Here is an 18,747-nt window from a genome sequence, read left to right on the forward strand (position 1 = left end):
CGCAGATGTTTTGCTCAGGGGTATACAAATCTGCAAATTTCAGGTTGAAATGGTCTATGAGGGGCCGAATTTTGTGGAGCCGGTCAAAAGCAGGGTGGCCTCTGGGACGGGAGGTGGTATTGTCGCTAAAATGCAGAAAACGTAGGATGGTCTCAAATCGTGTCCTGGACATAGCAGCAGAGAACATGGGCATGTGATGAATTGGGTGCGTTGACCAATATGACCGCAATTCATGCTTTTTTGTCAGGCCCATGTTGAGGAGAAGGCCCAAAAAAATTTTAAGCTCGGAAACTTGGACTGGTTTCCACCGGAAAGGCTGGGCATAATAGCTTCCCGGGTTAGCGGTTATAAATTGTGTGGCATACTGGTTGGTCTCTGCCACGACTAAGTCCAAGAGCTCCGCAGTCAAGAACAGCTCAAAAAATCCCAGGGCCGAACCGATTTGAGCCGTCTCAACCCGAACTCCAGACTGGGCGGTGAAAGGGGGAACTACTGGTGCGGCTGAAGTTGGTGACTGCCAATCAGGATTTGCCAGCACCTCAGGGACTCTAGGGGCTCTACGGGCCCGTCTTTGCGGTGGCTGCGACGGGGTAACTATTGCACGTGCCACCGTACCAGCTTCAACTGCCCTTCTGGTGCTCGCTACTTCACCAGGTTGTACGGCAGTGCTGGTACTAGGTCCAGGAAGGGCTGCGCTGCTGGTGTATGCCTCACCACGTGATCCGGCAGCGACAGCCCCACTCTGCTGCTCTTGAAGCGGATCCTGCGTAACCTGTGGTCTAGCGACATGGGGCCGGGTACGCCTGGTGCTGCCAGGGACCTCCACCTCCTCGTCCGAACTTTGGGTCAGAGAGCCACTGCTTTCCACAGGTTCATATTCTGACCCGCTAGATTCGTCAGATGAGGGTTCCCACTCCTCATCCGACTGGGTCAGAATCCTGTAGGCCTCTTCAGAAGAATACCCCCTGTTTGACATTTTGGACTACTAAATTTAGGGGTATTCCCTGAGACTACCCAAGAAAAAAAGCAAACCTGTCTTACAAAGGGGAGGCTAGCGAAGTACCGGAGGCTGCTGCGGTTGATAAAAAATATCAAAACTGATTTTTTTTATCGCCGCAGTGCGTGTAAAATGAATGTGCAGTGATCAAAAAATATATATTTTTTGTCACTGCGGTGGGGCGGGCGTGGGTGAACGCACGTGTGGGCGACCGATCAGGCCTGATCGGGCAAACACTGCGTTTTGGGTGGAGGGCAAACTAAAGTGACACTAATACTATTATAGATCTGACCGTGATCAGTTTTGATCACTTACAGATACTATAAAAGTACAAATGCTGATTAGCGATACGCTAAACAGCGAATAAAAGTGACTGCGGTGCGGTGGGGTGGGCGCTAACTGACGCTAACTACCTAACCAAGGGGCCTAAACTATCCCTAAAACCTAACAGCCAATACCAGTGAAAAAAAAAAAGTGACAGTTTACACTGATCACTTTTTTTCCTTTCACTAGTGATTGACAGGGGCGATCAAAGGGGTGATCAAAGGGTTAATTGGGGTGCAGGTGGGTGATCTGGGGCTAAGGTGTAGTGTTGGTGCTACTCACAGTTCAGTCTGCTCCTGTGCTGGATCCAACCGACGAAAAGGACCAGCACAGGAGCAGACAAGCCATATAACAGATCATATTTACTAATATGATCTGTTATATGACTTTGGATTGGATTTTTTGAAAATCGCCAGCCTGCCAGCCAATGATCGTTGCTGGCAGGCTGGTGACGAACTTGTTCTTTGAATTTTGCCGGCCCGCGATGCGCATGCGCGGGCCGGCTTGGAGCGAAATCTCGCGTCTCGCGAGATGACGCGTATATGCGTGACTCTGCGCAGCGCTGCCACCTCCGGAACGCAATCCTGCGTTAGGCGGTCCGGAGGTGGTTAAGTGGTGTTTTCCCTTCCCTGGTGTTGGAAGGGTTAATCCCCTTCCTAGTGTGTGTGATCACTGGGTGTGTCCGACTGTGGGGTGTGGCTTCTTGGCCTATAAAGCCTCACTGCTTTTGCAGGCCTTCAGGTTGCTTCAGCCATGCTTAGCTGAGAGCAGCCTCATGTATTTATTACCTGCCAGTAAGAGCCACCCCTGTGGTCATAAACCTTAAATGTCATAACCATAATGTCGCTTTAAGTTATTTCTAGTTATGTGTGATGTCCGTGTGATGTTTTATATGTGATTTTGTGCAGCTATGGATCTGGGTCCCTGTGTGGGGATGCGTTTGTGATCTGCACCCTGCTAACACAGGGATCCAGTCAGCAAGGCTGTGGCAGGTAGGTGGAACTCTTTGTTCACCTGCCATATCCATAGAGCTGTTTATGTCTCCCCTTTTCCTGCAGCTTGGCCGTTGAGACTCCTGCTCCTCCGTGTCTAGGAGGAGTGGGCTTGTCTTACTCAGCTCCTAGGTGAGGGTCATCTTGAGGGCTAGCAGGGACTTCTAGGTTCCGGAGCATGAGCCCTCCTACCATCAAGGTTGGCTCATGTAGCTAGGAGTCAGGGTCAGGTTAGGGATGCCTTTAGGAGGTGACCTGCTCCCTAATCCTGTCTTCATGGCCAAGCAGCCGTAACATCACCGGGCTCCACACGGCTGAGGATTTCCCCCATCCTCAGCCGTGACAGATGGTTGCCGTACATCGCGGCTCGTGTGTGTGCGGAGGTAACTGATGGGAACCAGGGGAGGAGGGGGGAACTTACCCTTGATGGCCACAAGTTCTGGCATGCAGAATCGCGGGAAAGGCCGGAATGGTGCCTGGAGCAACGAAGGTGCAACTCCTCCTACCCTGGAACGCAAGGGGAGAGAGGACGCGCACCCCATGGGCGGGGCGGCGGGGCTTATGAAGTCCCCAACACCCCTCCCACAAATGCAGGCTGAAATTCAGCCTGCTAGATATGTCGCAGGGAAATGATGAAAATTGAGATTTGATCAAATCCCTAAGATGAAAATGGAGATTTGATCAAATCCCTAAGGGAGATGATCAATTCACGGAAGATGATGTTCCCTAAAGAAAGTAAGTGATTTGATCATCAAATCCCTTAACTGTTTTAGTGAAAAGTTTAATATTTTTGATAATATAATAATAATAATAATAATATGAAATAATATTGTTTAGATATTTAGATCGGAGTCACACTTTCTCTTCAAAATCAATATTGTTTAGATATTTGGATCGGAGTCAGACTTTCTCTTCAAAATCTAAGATTTTTTAGTACCTACTTCCATAACATCGTATTTTATTCCATAATAGTACTGTTTATGTGTCCGTTGTAGTTTAAGTAGTGGTGCTAATTAAAATTGCTCAATGACTGCGATAGCTTCTTCTATCCTTTCGCAAGTCGACAAACGTTTTTTCTTTATCATGCCGCTTGTTCAAAAACATCCTGATCGTTTCATTAAACTGTTCTTCAGATACAACTTCGGTCAGAGTTAGATTTTTTTCTATATCTGAACCCATGGTCAGGAGTGTGCCCCCACAGAAATATGCCTGGCTGTCACGGGATAGCGTCACGGGTATAAAGATAGAGCGGAGGTGCACCCCCTGAGCTGCCACCCGGTCCCTGCCTACTTGCACCACCCGCCCTAGGTGACAGGGCGCAACTGGGCGACAGTCCCTGACCTGAGTAAGCGCAAGCATAGAGACAGCAGGGAAGCGGACAGCCAATGAGAGGTAGCACTCGAGCGGACAGAGAGGTGGAACAAGCAAGGTACCACCAAAAACGGAAGGGCGAGGCGGGTCAACTAGCCGGGGTCAGTCCAGGAGGTCACGTCAGTACGAGGGAGGAGACAGAGACAGATCCGAGAGGTCACATCAGTACCAGAGAAGAGGCAAAGACAAAATCCAAAAGAAAGCTGAGGTCAAAATCCGAGAGGTAGCGTCAAGGTTGAGGGAACAGGCAGAGGTGTCAGGAACCAGATCAAGGGTCAAATCCAAAGGTAAGCTAAATAACAATAATAGTACACAGCCTAAGGGACCAAAATCACAGGCAACCTGTAGCCAGCAGGTTGCCTGTATTAATAGTGGGGAGTGAGGGTCATGTGACGTGGCCAGCGTCACATGACCAACAGACAGGCAAGTCGAGCACTGAGTGATCAGCTCGGCGCTCAAGGCAGACCTAGGAGCAGGGAGCCTCCCAGCTAGCAAAGCCGCCCTGGGAACGAGGCCGAACACAGATCCTCGCTCCCGAAGCTAAGCAGCAGGTCTGCGGCTGATGGGAGACCGAGTGCGCCTTCGGTCCCCCGTTACACCTGGCTGTGTTCCTGCCAGAATAGTATATACCTAGAATCAGGGGCGTCGCTAGGGCCTTTTATCAGTGAACTGTGAAAGCTATGAGATAAAGGACCTTTGATGACATCATCACCATGTGACCAGTAACATAGCAATATTACTGGTCACATGTCTATGAGGTAATCAAAGGTCCTTCGACTGCTTTCTTTTTTTTCCAGGACTCCTTACTTGTTTATTTCATCTTTTCACTAAAACAGTAAAGAAATTTGAACCAAATCACTTACTTTCTTTAGGGAAATCACCCCACAGAGATGTTATTTTAAACATCTTCCGTAAATTGATCATCTCCCTTAGGGATTTGATCAAATCTTCATTTTCATCATTTCCCTGCGACATATATACTGCAGGAATACCCCTAGTAATCGATATACATAAAATAAAAACACAAAGTAAGAAACAAACAAAGTCAAAATATGTCAAATATAAAAATAAAAAGTCTGGTAACATCTAACATGGGATCTGTATAGGAATTTAGCATGAAATTCTGCTGCTGCTCAGTAACATAGAAGGCTGTATTTGTAGCTGGCCTAACAGTTTTCTGACCTCCCGCCTACTTGGTTTGGCCACGCCTTTAGTTTGGCTCCACCTACAATATGGGGCCACTTTTACCTTTTTTTCCAGGGCCACTTTGAGTTCCCAATCCGCCACTATGGACAGCACACATACCCAGTGAATTTAATGTGTTTCTTCACACATTAGCTGTTTTCATGAAGACATGCACGACTTTGGCCTGTGATGCAGAGCAAACATACTCATTGAAGTCTATGGGTCCGTAAAAAACCACTGGCACAACACAGATGGCATCTTTGTTCTGTCAGTGTTTCACAGACGATTGGTAGGAGATCCTCTGGAAAATGGTTTTCACCTCAGCAGTGTACGTGGAACATGGGTGACACATGGAGGGCAAAAAACAGAACACACAGATTCTTCCCAGATGTCAAATGGACAAAGAAATGTGAACAAGGCCTTATTCACACATTCAGTGGGGAACATTTACCAAGACCAGCTGTCGTAAGATTTGTCTAATTTATGACAAGGCGCGTGCCTCATCATAAATTAGACGCATCAGAGGCAGTCCTTGCAAGTGGGGAAAACTATGCTAGGCCCTGGCTGGTGTCATTATTTTTTGCTAAGGCTACTTTCACACTTGCGGCAGGACGGATCCGACATGCTGTTCACCATGTCGGATCCGTCCTGCGGCTATTTCGCCGTGCCGCTGGACCGTCCCCATTGACTATAATGGGGACGGGGGCGGAGCTCCGGCGCAGCACGGCGGTGCACGGCGAAAGCCGCCGGACTAAAAAGCCTGACATGCAGTAATTTTAGTCCGGTGGCTTTCGCCGTGCACCGCCGTGCTGCGCCAGAGCTCCGCCCCCGTCCCCATTATAGTCAATGGGGACGGAGCGGCAGTCCGGCGGCACGGCGAAATAGCCGCAGGACGGATCCGACATGGTGAACAGCATGTCGGATCCGTCCTGCCGCAAGTGTGAAAGTAGCCTTACATTTTCACACACACTCTGTCCCGCCCAACTGGCGGACACAGCGTAAAACTGTCTGTGTGACTAAATATTGTTGCACGGCTGGTTAACAAAGGGGACTTGCCACTATTTTACACCTAAAGTGTTTGGACAGTGGTTTTCAGCAATGATTGTGAGCCAAAACCAGATGCGGGTCTAAACACAGAACAGGAGCAACTTTTTCGCCTATACCTTATCTCTGTGGAGCTTCCACTCCTCATTTTGGCTCACAATCTCCGATGGAAGTCACTGACCAAAACACTGATGTGTGAATGAGGCCTAAATGTGCTGCCAATCACCAGACAAATGATCAAAGGCTTGCTAGTCAGGTGACCATGTCTTCCATGTGGCACCCAAAATCATAGTGGGGGAGATTCATCAAAACTGGTGTAAGGGTACTTTCACACTTGCGGCAGGACGGATCCGACATTCTGTTCACCATGTCGGGTCCGTCCTGCGGCTGTTTCGCCGTGCCGCCGCTCCGTCCCCATTGACTATAATGGGGACGGGGGCGGAGCTCCGGCGCAGCACGGCGGTGCACGGAGAAAGCCGCCGGACTAAAAAACCTGACATGCAGTAATTTTAGTCCGGCGGCCTTAAGCCGTGCACCGCCGTGCTGCGCCGGAGCTCCACCCCCGTCCCCATTATAGTCAATGGGGACGGAGCGGCGGCACGGCGAAACAGCCGCAGGACGGATCCGACATGGTGAACAGCATGTCGGATCCGTCCTGCCGCAAGTGTGAAACTAGCCTTAAGTAGTACTGGCTTAGTTGCCCTTAGCAACCAATCAGATTCCACCTTTCATTTTTCAGAGATCCTTTGGAAAATGAAAGGTGGAACCTGATTGGTTGCTGTGGGCAACTAAGCCCCTTCCTTTACACCAGTTTTGATAAAGTGTGTCAGCAGGATATCGCCCTGTGTAAATATGGATGTGCAGCTGTCATACACGACGGCGTGGATTCTTCTGACGATTTCACACGTTTCATACTTAGATAATGAATACAGTTGCACAGGTCGCAGGCATTCAGCAGAACATAGAGAAGCACAGTCAGCATTGTGGGGGAGAACATGCAGGATCGGCAATAAACTGCTTGCAGTTATCTTAAGTGACCTTCAGCAGGGAGCTGACCTGTGAAGGAAAAACCCTTCAGATACTGAACTATGCCACTCTGACTTGTGGAAAGAAGCCTGAAATCTTCTCAAAGATACACTGCTAATTCAAATACAAATGTACCTGTCATGTATGCTCAGAATAGCCACGAATGTCTTAGGCCTCATGCACACGACCATAGTGTGTTTTGCGGTCCGCAAATCGCGAATCCGCAAAACGCGGATGGCATCTGTGCGCGTTCCGCAATTTGCGGAACGGCACGGACAGCCTTTAATATAAATGCCTATTCTTGCCCGCAAAGCGCGGACAAGAATAAGACATGTTATATTTTTTTGCAGGGCCACGGAACGGAGCAACGGATGCGGACAGCACACGGAGTGCTGTCCGCATCTTTTGCGGCCCCATTAAAGTGAATGGGTCCGCATCCGAGCCACCAAAACGGCGGCTCGGATGCGGACCAAAACAACGGCCGTGTGCATGAGGCCTTAGGCTGGTTCTGGGCTCTAAAGGCCCTATTACACGGGCAGATTATTGTTAGGATGATCATTAACGAGTGTTGTGAGCGATCATCTGGCAATGTAATACTGCTGACAAATACCTGATGAACGAGCAATCGCTTGTTCATCGGCTAATCGGCAGACCCCGCTGTGTAATAGGCACTCCACTGCCGGCAAACCATGAGACAGTATAAGGACGAGTGATTAGCAATCAGTCCCTACACTGAGGAGGAGATCGCTGCATGTAATAGCAGAGGTCTCCGCCCCTAGCGAGCAGGCGATTGATGGGAGGGAACGCTTCCCTCCCGACAATCGTCTGCTCTATCTGCTCGAGCAATAGGGCCCTTAGGGTATGTTCACACATGAAAGATTCCTAGCAGAAATCTCTGAATCTGAAAAATCTATTCCATGCATTTAAATGTGATTTTTACAAACATCCTTCCAATATATGGAAAGCTCAGACTATCGGGCAGATCAGAAGAAGGCCTTATGCACACTGGAGAGACATGTGCCGGAGGCGGTAAAGATGGATGTGCAGTACCTGCCACTCGCGAGATGCATGCAACCTGTGCGTAGCATTTTATGGAATTATTCTCCCCTAGATGCAGTGCTTTCCTCAGTTTATCCAATCTGGATAAGGGTGCATTCATACCATTGTATGTATTTTGTGGTCTGCAAAAAATACGGATGACATCCAAGTGACATTCATGCTGCATCTGTTTTTTTGCGGATCCATTGTAGCAATGCCTATCCTTGTCTGCAAAACGGGGCTACGGAAAGGACATACGGATGCGAACAGCACATGGTGTGCTGTCCGTGTTTTTTTAACGGACCCATTGAAATGAATGGGTCCGCATGCTATCCGCAAAAAATGACGATCGTATGCGGATCAAAAATACGGTCGTGTGAATGCACCCTAATGCTGCAATAATCCAACCCAAAATGACCTGCTGCTTTACATTAGCATTGTTTGGTCTGTCTCATAGGAAGGCTGCTCTGTTATGTTAATAGTATACAGCCCTATCAATACTATGCTTCCATGCTATGGCGTAAATGATCAGAGAGGCACAAACAATGGAGATAGAAGTAATAATCATTAGTAAAGATTGGAGATAGGAAGAAATGCACTTACCGCTCTCCCTTAAAAAACTAAAGTCTGATCCCAACAGGTTCACACACAATGATATGTACTAATATGAAATATCCGCTCAGACCTACCTACTGAATGTCTATAACACAGATCCACACCAGGAAGCTCCTTGGATCAGCCAGACTGCAGAATGCTGGGCACCGCTTGTTTTCTTGTCTTGCTGGTCACATGACTTCCCCCTTCCAGCCTTCCTACTGAGAAGAGGATGAGATTTAAGGTGGAACTGGAAATTGCAGGCCAGTACACAATGGGACACATTTACTAAACACTGCCTTCCCCAGCACCAGTGGCACACATGGGAACTCATGTATATGTCATTTTTTATTTAGGTTAGTCTTTTGGGGTACATTATTGTAAATAGAAACTGAGAAAATCTGGTAACATTTCTTACGCATTTCGACTGGGTATGGTCTTAAACATAGCATATTTACACCTGATGCATGTACACACACGGAAAACACCCCAAATTACCGCGTAAGAGATCTTACCTATGCGCGTACATGCATCAATAAAGTATTTAAGAGTTTTAAATGTGTCTACCGGAGAAGGATTAACTCTGTGTATGTTTCCTTCCTGCTCTGGCAATGTCCTGGCACCGATGTAAAAGAGGGAGTTGACTGGGTTAGCTCACCACTTGTCTGCAAATTAATGTAAATTTGTCAGACAGCGGTGGCCGGAAAAAGTTGCAAAATGTTTGTGCAAAATTAAAGAAATTGGAAGGGGGAGCCAGGCAAGTACAACCTGGGTGAGGAGCCCGGGCATTAGAGGGGGCATTATAGGGGTTGGATAAGTTTTGTGCAAAAATGTGTGACTTTTGTACACCAGAAAACTGGCGTACAGCATTTATAAATGTAGCCTATGCCTATGGTGTTCTCCCTGGTTACCTCGCTTCATACCCACTAGTGAACCTAGACTTTCTGCTGCCTGAGTCAAACTCTGGTGATACCTGTCCCCTTCTGCAGTAAAGATAAAATATCCTCAATCTGTGTTAGGGCTCATGCACACTGTAGAGGGAAGTGCATATATTGGGTATTCCTTGCGCCAGCGCCCGCAACGCTCAAAAGATTGGTACCGTTGTTGCACACAACTTTACCAACTGTCAAATTGAGCGCGGTTAGCCACTGATCGGCCTGTGACTGCAGAGCTGAAAGCAGTGCAGGACCGGTGTGGCTCTTGGCTTCCAGGCACAACAGCCGCAGCACAGCATGGCAACGTCTCACCTGGCACGTCGAATAGGTTCTGGGGAGCTTGGGGGGCGCAGCGGAAGAGGCGGTAGCAGTGAAAAAGGAGGAGTCAGCCGAGGAGGAGATGGAGTAGGAGGATGAGAAGAAGAGGCAGGCCTGCATGTAATCCATGGCGGTAACACCAAATCTACACGGGCGCCACGGTTTGCATGCTTTACGGCCGTCAGAAGTTTCACCCAGTGGGCAGTAAAAGTTATGTACCTTCCCTGTCCGTGTTTGCTAGACCACGTGTCTGTGGTCTTGGCACCGACACTGTGTGCCAGAGATATATTCACTTGCCGCTGAACGTGGCCATATAGCTCTGGGATGCCCTTCTGGGAGAAATATTTCCTTCCGGGGACCTTCCATTGTGGTGTGCCAATGGCCACAAATTTTCTAAAGGCCTCCGAGTCCACCAGTTTATATGGCAATAGTTGGCGGGCTAGCAGTTCGGACAAGCCAGCGTTCAGCCGTTGGGCAAGAGGGTTATCCGGCGTCATCAACTTTTTATGCTCAAACATTTGAGCCACGGAAGCCTGCCTTATGCCAGATGAACGCGACAACGGCACGATGGAAGGTGGAGGACAAATGGGAGGAGAAAGAGAAGAGGCAGGACGTGGAGCGCCGGGAGTGTGGCTTTGTGGGTTCCGACAGCGTTGCTCCCATTGGGCTTGGTGATGGGAGGCCAGGTGCCTTCTCAGCAGCTGACACATTAAAAAAAGCTCAGACTGCGGAGCCATGTGCTGGCGTCCTGGGAGCGCCAGAAGTAACCGTGCATGGTGGATGGCTTGCTCCAGATACATTTGCAATTTGCTTTTTGCCTCCTGTGCCCTGCGAGCTCTGCCTGCTTCTCCTCCTTCTCCTCCCTCTCTGCTGTTCTTCTCTCCCTCTGAACTCCCCTCCTCTTCCTCTCTTATGGGCACCAATGTGACGTCCATCGACACGTCATCATCGTCACCTTTACCACCACTGACATTTGAGATCTCGGAGTAGGCAGCAACAGCGGCTACCTCCCTCCTTGTGCTGATCTGGGTACTGTCGTCAGACCACTGGGTGGCAGCCGTTGCTACCTCCTCTACCTCCATCTGATGTCAAGAATGGCTGTGCATCGATAAGGTCTGGGAATGGATGGAAAAATAATTCCTCTGACTCGAGTGGAGGGGCTGTGGTGGTGGTGGTGTCTTTGGGGGTGCACACAGCAGAGAGTGAAGAGGGTGCAGATACAGAGGATGAGGAGGGTGCAGAAGCGGAAGGCTGAATGAGCCACTCAACCAACTCTGATGCGTCCTTTGAAGTAATTGCACGCGCCTTCTCCAACTTCCCACTTAGACTCCGGCCTGGTGCACCTGCCCGACCCCTACCACCCCTGCGGAACGGCCTGCCTCTTCCTCTGCCTGTCATTTTCAGAATGACCCTGTGCCTAAGTCCCTAGAGAAGAGCAGTATTTGTGGAAGCAGGTTGTCACAGTCATTACCGCTGGCTGTGACCTTCTGTCTATGCTCTCGCTGCAGCTCCGTTCCTCTGTATTATTTGTGGTTCTGTATGGGTTAACTCCCCTGTATTCCTATTAGGAGTTAATCCTCTGTCTGCTCCATGGGTGTGGTCTCTCTGCTGCACCCATGGAACCTGTATATAAGGCTGAGGTTTCCTCAGTTCTGGGTCAGCTCTCCTGGTGTGTGTTGTCTTGTCCTGCTCCTGGTTTGTACTCTCCCTCCCATGCTGCTGACCCATGGGATCCGTGTCTGTCTGTGCTCTGTGAGTTTCCCTACTCAGTTCTGGGTCAGCTCTCCTGGTGTGTGTTGTCTTGTCCTGCTCCTGGTTTGTACTCTCCCTCCCATGCTGCTGACCCATGGGATCCGTGTCTGTCTGTCTGTGCTCTGTGAGTTTCCCTACTTGTTCATTAACGTCGTCTGTCTGTTATCTGTTCTGCCTGTTATGTTTTAGTTACTTTGTGTTTATTCTGATGTCTGTGTTCAGCAAGCCTTTGTAGCAGAGTGGCATGACAAGGCCATGCAGTTTACTACTGGTGGAGCAAGTCCTTCTCTGCTCATTGCCACTCCTGCTCCCTTGCGTGAACTCCTGCTCGTATTATTAGTTCCCCTGTTTTGTATTCATATGTCTGTGTTCAGCAAGCCTTTGCAGCAGAGTGGCATGAGAAGGCCATGCAGTTTACTACTGGTGGAGCAAGTCCTTCTCTGCTCATTGCCACTCCTGCTCCCTTGCATGAACTCCTGCTTGTGTTATTATATGCCCTGTTTTGTATTTACCTGTCTGTTATGTTTGCCTATGTGCCGTCGGTACCTTCTGGTACCTGTTGTCCATTCGCTCCTGTTGTCACTGTCTAGTTCACGCTCCAGAGTGGACCCTGGCAACTTCCTGCGGCAAAGTCTAACCCTACCATCTAGGGCTCTAGTGAACACCAGGAGTTGCTTAGTCATGCCCTTCTGGAGTATTACTAGACAGTGGTGCAGTGGGGGTTTTCTCCCACTGTGCTGACGGTACATAGAGCTCATGTTTTCTCTGTGCTGCCTTTCATGTTTTTGTTTGTGCAATAAACTCTTATGTGTCTGTACCTGATTTCCGTCTATTGCTTGACGACGCGGTGGTCTCTCCTGGGACCTCCAACTCGTGACACAGGTATATCGCAGGTCTCAATCAATGTTTGGTGGAAACAGGTATATCGAACCCCTTAATCAGTATTTTGTGGAAGCAGGTATATCGCAGGCCTCAATCAGTATTTTGTGGAAGCAGGTATATCAAACCCCTTAATCAGTATTTTGTGGAAGCAGGTATCTCGCACGCCTTAATAAATATTTTGTGGAAGCAGGTATAGTGCACCCCTTAATCAGTATTTTGTGGAAGCAGGTATATCACAGGCCTCAATCAATATTTGCTGGAAACAGGTATATCGTACCCCTTAATCAGTATTTTGTGGAAGCAGGTATCTCGCAGGCCTCAATCAATATTTGGTGGAAACAGGTATATCAAACCCCTTAATCAGTATTTTGTGGAAGCAGGTATATTGCAGGCCTCAATCAATATTTGGTAGAAACAGGTATATCGAACCCCTTAATCAGTATTTTGTGGAAGCAGGTATATTGCAGGCCTCAATCAATATTTGGTAGAAACAGGTATATCGAACCCCTTAATCAGTATTTTGTGGAAGCAGGTATATTGCAGGCCTCAATCAATATTTGGTGGAAACAGGTATATCGAAACCCTTAATCAGTATTTTGTGGAAGCAGGTATAGCACAGACCTCAATCAATATTTGGTGGAAGCAGGTATATCAAACCCCTTAATCAGTATTTTGTGGAAGCAGGTATATCGCAGCCCTCAATCAGTATTTTGTGAAAGCAGGTATATCAAACCCCTTAATCAGTATTTTGTGAAAGCAGGTATATCATAGGCCTCAATTAATATTTGGTGGAAACAGGTATATCGAACCCTTTAATCAGTATTTTGTGGAAGCAGGTATATCGCAGCCCTCAATCATTATTTTGTGGAAGCAAGTATCTCGCAGGCCTTAATCAATATTTGGTGGAAGCAGGTATATCGCAGGCCCAATCAATATTTAGTGGAAGCAGGTATATCACACCCCTCAATAAGTTTTTTGGGGGGCAACAGGTAAATCACACCCGTTGCAAATAGTTGTTCCAATAGCGCTTATCCCTCTATATAGCTGCGGTATCGCAGCAGAACCGCACACAACTAATGCACAATACAAACGCACTATAATATACTGTTAGAAAGTATCTTATATCACACCTATAGATAGCACACCTATACTAGTCCTTAAAAGGACTTTTTTGGCCCTATTAGCTATCGTTTGGTGTCCCTAACAGCCTGTTCCTGCTCCACAAAGCAACCTCTCCCTACACTGGCAAAACACAGAATGTAAAATGGCTGCCAGATTGGGTTCTGTTATAGGGTGGGGGTGTGTCTATGTGCTGAAACGTCTCAATTGGCTGTCCTGTCCCACCTGATGGATGTGTCATGGGTCAAAGTTCGGCGCAATGCAAAAGAATATAGCGCCGCGGACATCGCCATATGTTCGCATGTTCGGCGAACGCGCAAAGTTCACCGCAAAACGACTGCCGGGCGAACAGCAAGGCCATCTCTACTAATCGCTTCTCGGCCTTTTGGCTAAAATCAATCTGTTCTTAGATTCCTGGTGGCCAGAGCCCTGCCAGGATGTAGATCAGAGAACCACAAAGCAAGCCTAGGGTGTACGGCTTGGGTTTAAAGGTACCTTTGCTAGGTGACCAAGGCCTCTGCTGATCTAAGCAAGGGGCTGAGATGTTTGAAAGCCTTAGGTGCAGAAGTGCCCCAGGAGTGGTGACCCTGGGGTGCCTGAACTCACTGGGTCCGGGAGCCAGCATATTTGCACACACTTCACTTTTTCACATTTTGAGCGCACACACCTCTCTTTGCTCGGCTTTGGCCAAGAAAAGATGAGAAATTTTTATAATTCCTGGTCGAATGCCCGGGCCGTAATGGCACACATTCTCTTATTTATTTTTTATGTTCACTGTGTGTTCACTTTCCACGTTTGTTTTGTTGATTTCTTGGGTACAGCGCCCTTACGGGTACCCCCCTTAAAGTCTAGGGGGGGGTGTGACCATCCCAATTCTGCACCCCCCTGCCAAAACCCTTCGGGGAGAGACCAGCCTTAGTAATTGAGTGTCACGGATGGTGTTACAGAAAACTAGAAGACACAAATGAAGATCCGACTGACTTGATCCCAAAACTAAGAAACATATGGGTAAGCCCTGTAACAACGCTAGCTCTCTCCCTTACTGCTCAGCCTATGCAAAAATCTCAATGGTAGAAATTTGCATACCCTCGTTCCTCGACTGTATGACACCTGAACACCCTATAATAGTGAGGGGACACGACCACCGTCTCCCTACACTTAATACGGAGGGAGTCAGGGTTACCTAAGATCAAGCCCACAGGAAAACAGAAATAAAGAAACAGACTTATCTTGTGGATGCAGTAGTAACAGCTTCTAGCATCAGCACACTCCAGGAAGTTGTATAAACCGCAAAGTGATGCAGTATGGGAGGGGATTTAAAGGGATGCAATCAGTGCAACTAGATGACAGCTGAGAGAGGGAAACGAGATGACAAAAGGAAAGCAAAACAAAAGAACCTCAAGCAGGAGGTTCTGAAGAACGTCTGTCAGAGCTTCCCAGATGTCTGGCGGTGACATTGAGGCTCTGAGCTACACCTGGGGTGGCGCCCAGGTTGAAGACCGGAGCCACAGACGTGGCGTACCCTCGGCTTTGGCTGAGGGTTGCCTGGGTGTACCCCCAGCTCCGGCTGGGGGTTACCTGTTTTGTCTCGGTCCCTTGCAGGAGCTTTCTGGACCGGAGGGACTGGGAAAGGTTTATGGGGGGCCCTTCTTCTTTGGAAGAGGGCCTGCGATGGACCATACCTAGTGCACGTTTTTTGTGGGGCACGCTGCACGATTTTGTTGCACAGATGTAGAAAGCAAGCTCCTTGGGCTTTTAAAAATAAAATGCCCCAGTGGCTAGGTATATAAACACCTGCCTCCCCAATTCATTGTACAAAAAAAGAGCAAGGATTTAACAAGGTAAAAAAATCTCATTTTATTTGTTATAAATCACATGAACATTACAGGTGAGACTCAAAAGGGACAGAACATGGAGACTGGGCCACAAAAGGGCTCTGCAATGTGGAGAATCACAATGGGGGATAATGTGACCATATACAGCAGGTAACAGACAATAAACAGAAGCTGTGAACATTGGAGTAGTTGCGGGTGCAATTGCTGTCCCCTAGTGTTGAACAACTACCTAGCTCTTATTCACAGCGTCCAAGCAATGGATGCTGTAGGGTATAATTGGACGGTGCAATACTACTCATAAAGATGGCATATAACAATAACTGTAAGTCACTAGTCCCACCCTAATACAGATACCATGTTACCTACCCATATTGCTGCTGAAAAATGGTGACACAGTTCCCCCACTGCTTCGACCTCAACACGTGTTTCGCCACGTAGGCTACAATTTAACCCCTTTTACAGTGCAGCAATGGTTTTCTGCACATGTAATACTGCCCCGCAATGCTCCAAAACCCATTGGTCTACATTTACAAAATAAATTGTTTATGCCAATTTTTAGCACAACTGTGCACAAAAAAAAAGTCGTAGGTGGAAAAATGTGTAATAGTAAAACTCACAACTTTTTTGTCAGTTGCCAAATTTGGATAATAATTGGAGAAGTGGGAAGGATCCCCAAGTAGATGCAGTCAGGTTTGCCAACCATCCAGAAATTCCTGGATAGTCCATAAAAATAGGGCACAGTTTCCAGTGGGAAAAAATATATGTGCAGCGTCCCACTACGTGTGTGTGGGCACTGCTTAAAAGCACTTTTTACTCTGAAACTGTATTATGCTGCATTGTGGTACTTTGTATAAATGTATCTGCAAAATCCCTGTTACCAGGCAGATTAGGTGTAATTTATACATCCCACCACTAGATGGGGATAAAACTTAGGTCTTATATATATACCTAGGTCAGGCCTAGTGAGACAGATTAGTTGAGACCAGAGATCAGATGAGTGAGTTGAGAATGTAGTTCAGATTAGAGCAGATCTGAGGAGGTCATATTAGATTAGTGGGAGAAAATGTAGAGTGAAGACTCCATGACACAGATTAGTGAGTGGAGCCAACTTCGCTATGAGGTGATACTAAGATGTGAGGCGCAGAAGAGCGTTTTCCTTCTGTGGCCGGATTATAGACTTGCATCCCTGACCAGTAGGAGAAGAGTTTGCCTCCCTGGAATAGAAACAAGCTTCCTAAGGAATCATCAGTGATGAGAGCCATTATTGAGGGCCACAGACACCTTTGCACATGGTGGAGGACTTATAGCTTCTGGAAGCCACACCATACCTCTGAGAGACAGTTGAGTTTTCCTGTCCCAATGTTCAGCTTGTAGGGAAAGGACAAGGTATAGGACTGAGCACATCAACAGGAACAGGGTACACCTTACCCACAGCTCCGAATCAAACCTGAAAAGCCTAGAAACAGTGGATTTGCAGAATCAACTCTGTTAATATCAAGAGACTGTATTTTGTACTGCTACCAACCAAAGTCATCCACAGTAAAAGTTGTGAGTTGCATCTTACCACTGTCTACCTCATTATTACTACTAATGGTTGTACCACCACTAACGGTACTGGCGTCACGACAAAAACCATCACGGGACTCAGCCGCAACAAGCACCCTAAGCACCCCTAACATCAAGGGCACCTCAACCACCATCTTGGCTGATGCTTCCCTATCACAGAGCGCGCCCCGGAGGATTTCGTGCTGTCCACCTCAACACTGTGCTGCCAGCCCAGGGAGGCTTTCTGCTAACCGGGAGTAAACTGATGAACTGTATGTTTCAATTTGGCCCCTCATCGGTCCACCGTGCACCTCACGTGTTGCGGCTGAGTCCCTTGATGGTTTTTGTCGTGACGCCAGTACCGTTAATGGTGGTACAACCAATAGTGGTAATAATGAGGTAGACAGTGGTAAGATGCAACTCACAACTTTTACTGATGTTGGTTCCAGTTGCATTAGGTACATAAAACAAAATGCAGTCTTTGGTTAGCAGTAGAGTTATCCTGTGAATCCACTGTCTATAGGCTTTCTTGGCTGGATTTAAGCTGTGGATATGGAGTACCTTATTCCAGTTGGTATGCTCAGTCCTATACCTTGTCCTTTCCCTCCAAGCTGAATATTGGGACAGGTAGCTAATCTGTTTCCCAGAGTTATGGTGTGGCGGCCAGAAGCCCTAAAGTCCTCCACCATGCACAACGGTGTCTGTGGCCCTAAATAACGGCTATTATCACCGATGAATCTTTCTGGTGCTTGGGTCTGTTCCAGGGAGGCAAACTCTCTCCTACTGTTCAGGGATGCAAGTCTATAGTCCGGTCACAGAAGGAAAACGCTCTTCTGCGCCTCACACCTTGGCACTACCACATAGCAAAGTTGGCTCCACTCACTAATCTGTGGTGTGAAGTCTTCACTCTGCATTCTCAACTCTGTTGGAACCACTAACTCCCTATCTGTCTAAGCTTCACACACTAGCTGTCTAAGCTTCACCCACTATCTAGGCCTGACCTAAGTATTTATACGACCTACGTGTTATCCCCATCTAGCGGTGGGATGTATAAATGACACCTAATCTGCCCAGTAACAGGGATTTTGCAAATAAGTTATTACAAAATTACATAGCAGAGCATAATACAATTCTTAGGGAAAAAAAGTGCTTTTAAGCAGTATCCACACACATGTAGTGGGACGCTGCATATTTATTACCAGGTCCTGTATAATGTGCACATCTCTTTCTATGTAACGGTTTATGTTCAAGTGTAATATGCCTGGTTCACCTGCAGGTGGCAGAATAAATGGCAGAGCTACAGGTACAGAGAATGGAGCTTTCCTTTCCATTCTAATCCCAGTCTTTGGTGTGGTGGGGGTGACCCGCTTGCTGCAGGGAGGGAGGAGTCTAGTTTAGAGTTAGTTCGGTTTACCCCCTATCAAGGGAGGGTGTGCAGCAGGTGCACGTCCCTTCTGGACGTGTCTTGTCTAGGCCAGTTAGAGCACTTTTAGCACTGCTGGATGTGAAGGCCACAGCTGGAAGCCTCTGAAGCCAGGAGTAAAGTTCCCTGGACCAGTTTAGAGACAGACTACAGAAAGAAACTGCAACCTACAGCTGAAGCTAAATTATACAGCTATCCTGTCAGTACAGCAGAGCCAGAGAGTAACAGATGTAGCAGAGAGGAGTTTGCCTAACACAGTCAATGCCAAAGCCTGCTGGAACCAAGACAAAGCCTGAAACTGTTTAGAGAAACGTTTATGCCAAGTAAAGCTGTTATTAACTTCATCACAAGGTCTGGACTCAATTTA

The 18,747-nt window shown here is 47.8% G+C and overlaps 1 protein-coding gene across 1 annotated transcript in view; it reads right to left on the reverse strand.

Moving 5' to 3' along the window:
* Positions 1 to 9,159, reverse strand: part of TCN2 (transcobalamin 2) — a 49,016-nt gene extending 39,857 nt beyond the window's left edge. The window contains exons 1-2 of the mRNA XM_040416004.1: positions 9,087 to 9,159; positions 8,667 to 8,792 (exon numbers count right to left, since the gene is read on the reverse strand). The gene's annotated coding sequence lies outside the window, so the exon portion shown is untranslated. The remainder of the gene's footprint in view (positions 1 to 8,666; positions 8,793 to 9,086) is intronic.
* Positions 9,160 to 18,747: the final 9,588 nt, after the last annotated feature.

This window comes from Bufo bufo, chromosome 2 (genome assembly GCF_905171765.1).
Source record: "Bufo bufo chromosome 2, aBufBuf1.1, whole genome shotgun sequence".
In the NCBI taxonomy this organism is placed as follows: domain Eukaryota; kingdom Metazoa; phylum Chordata; class Amphibia; order Anura; family Bufonidae; genus Bufo; species Bufo bufo.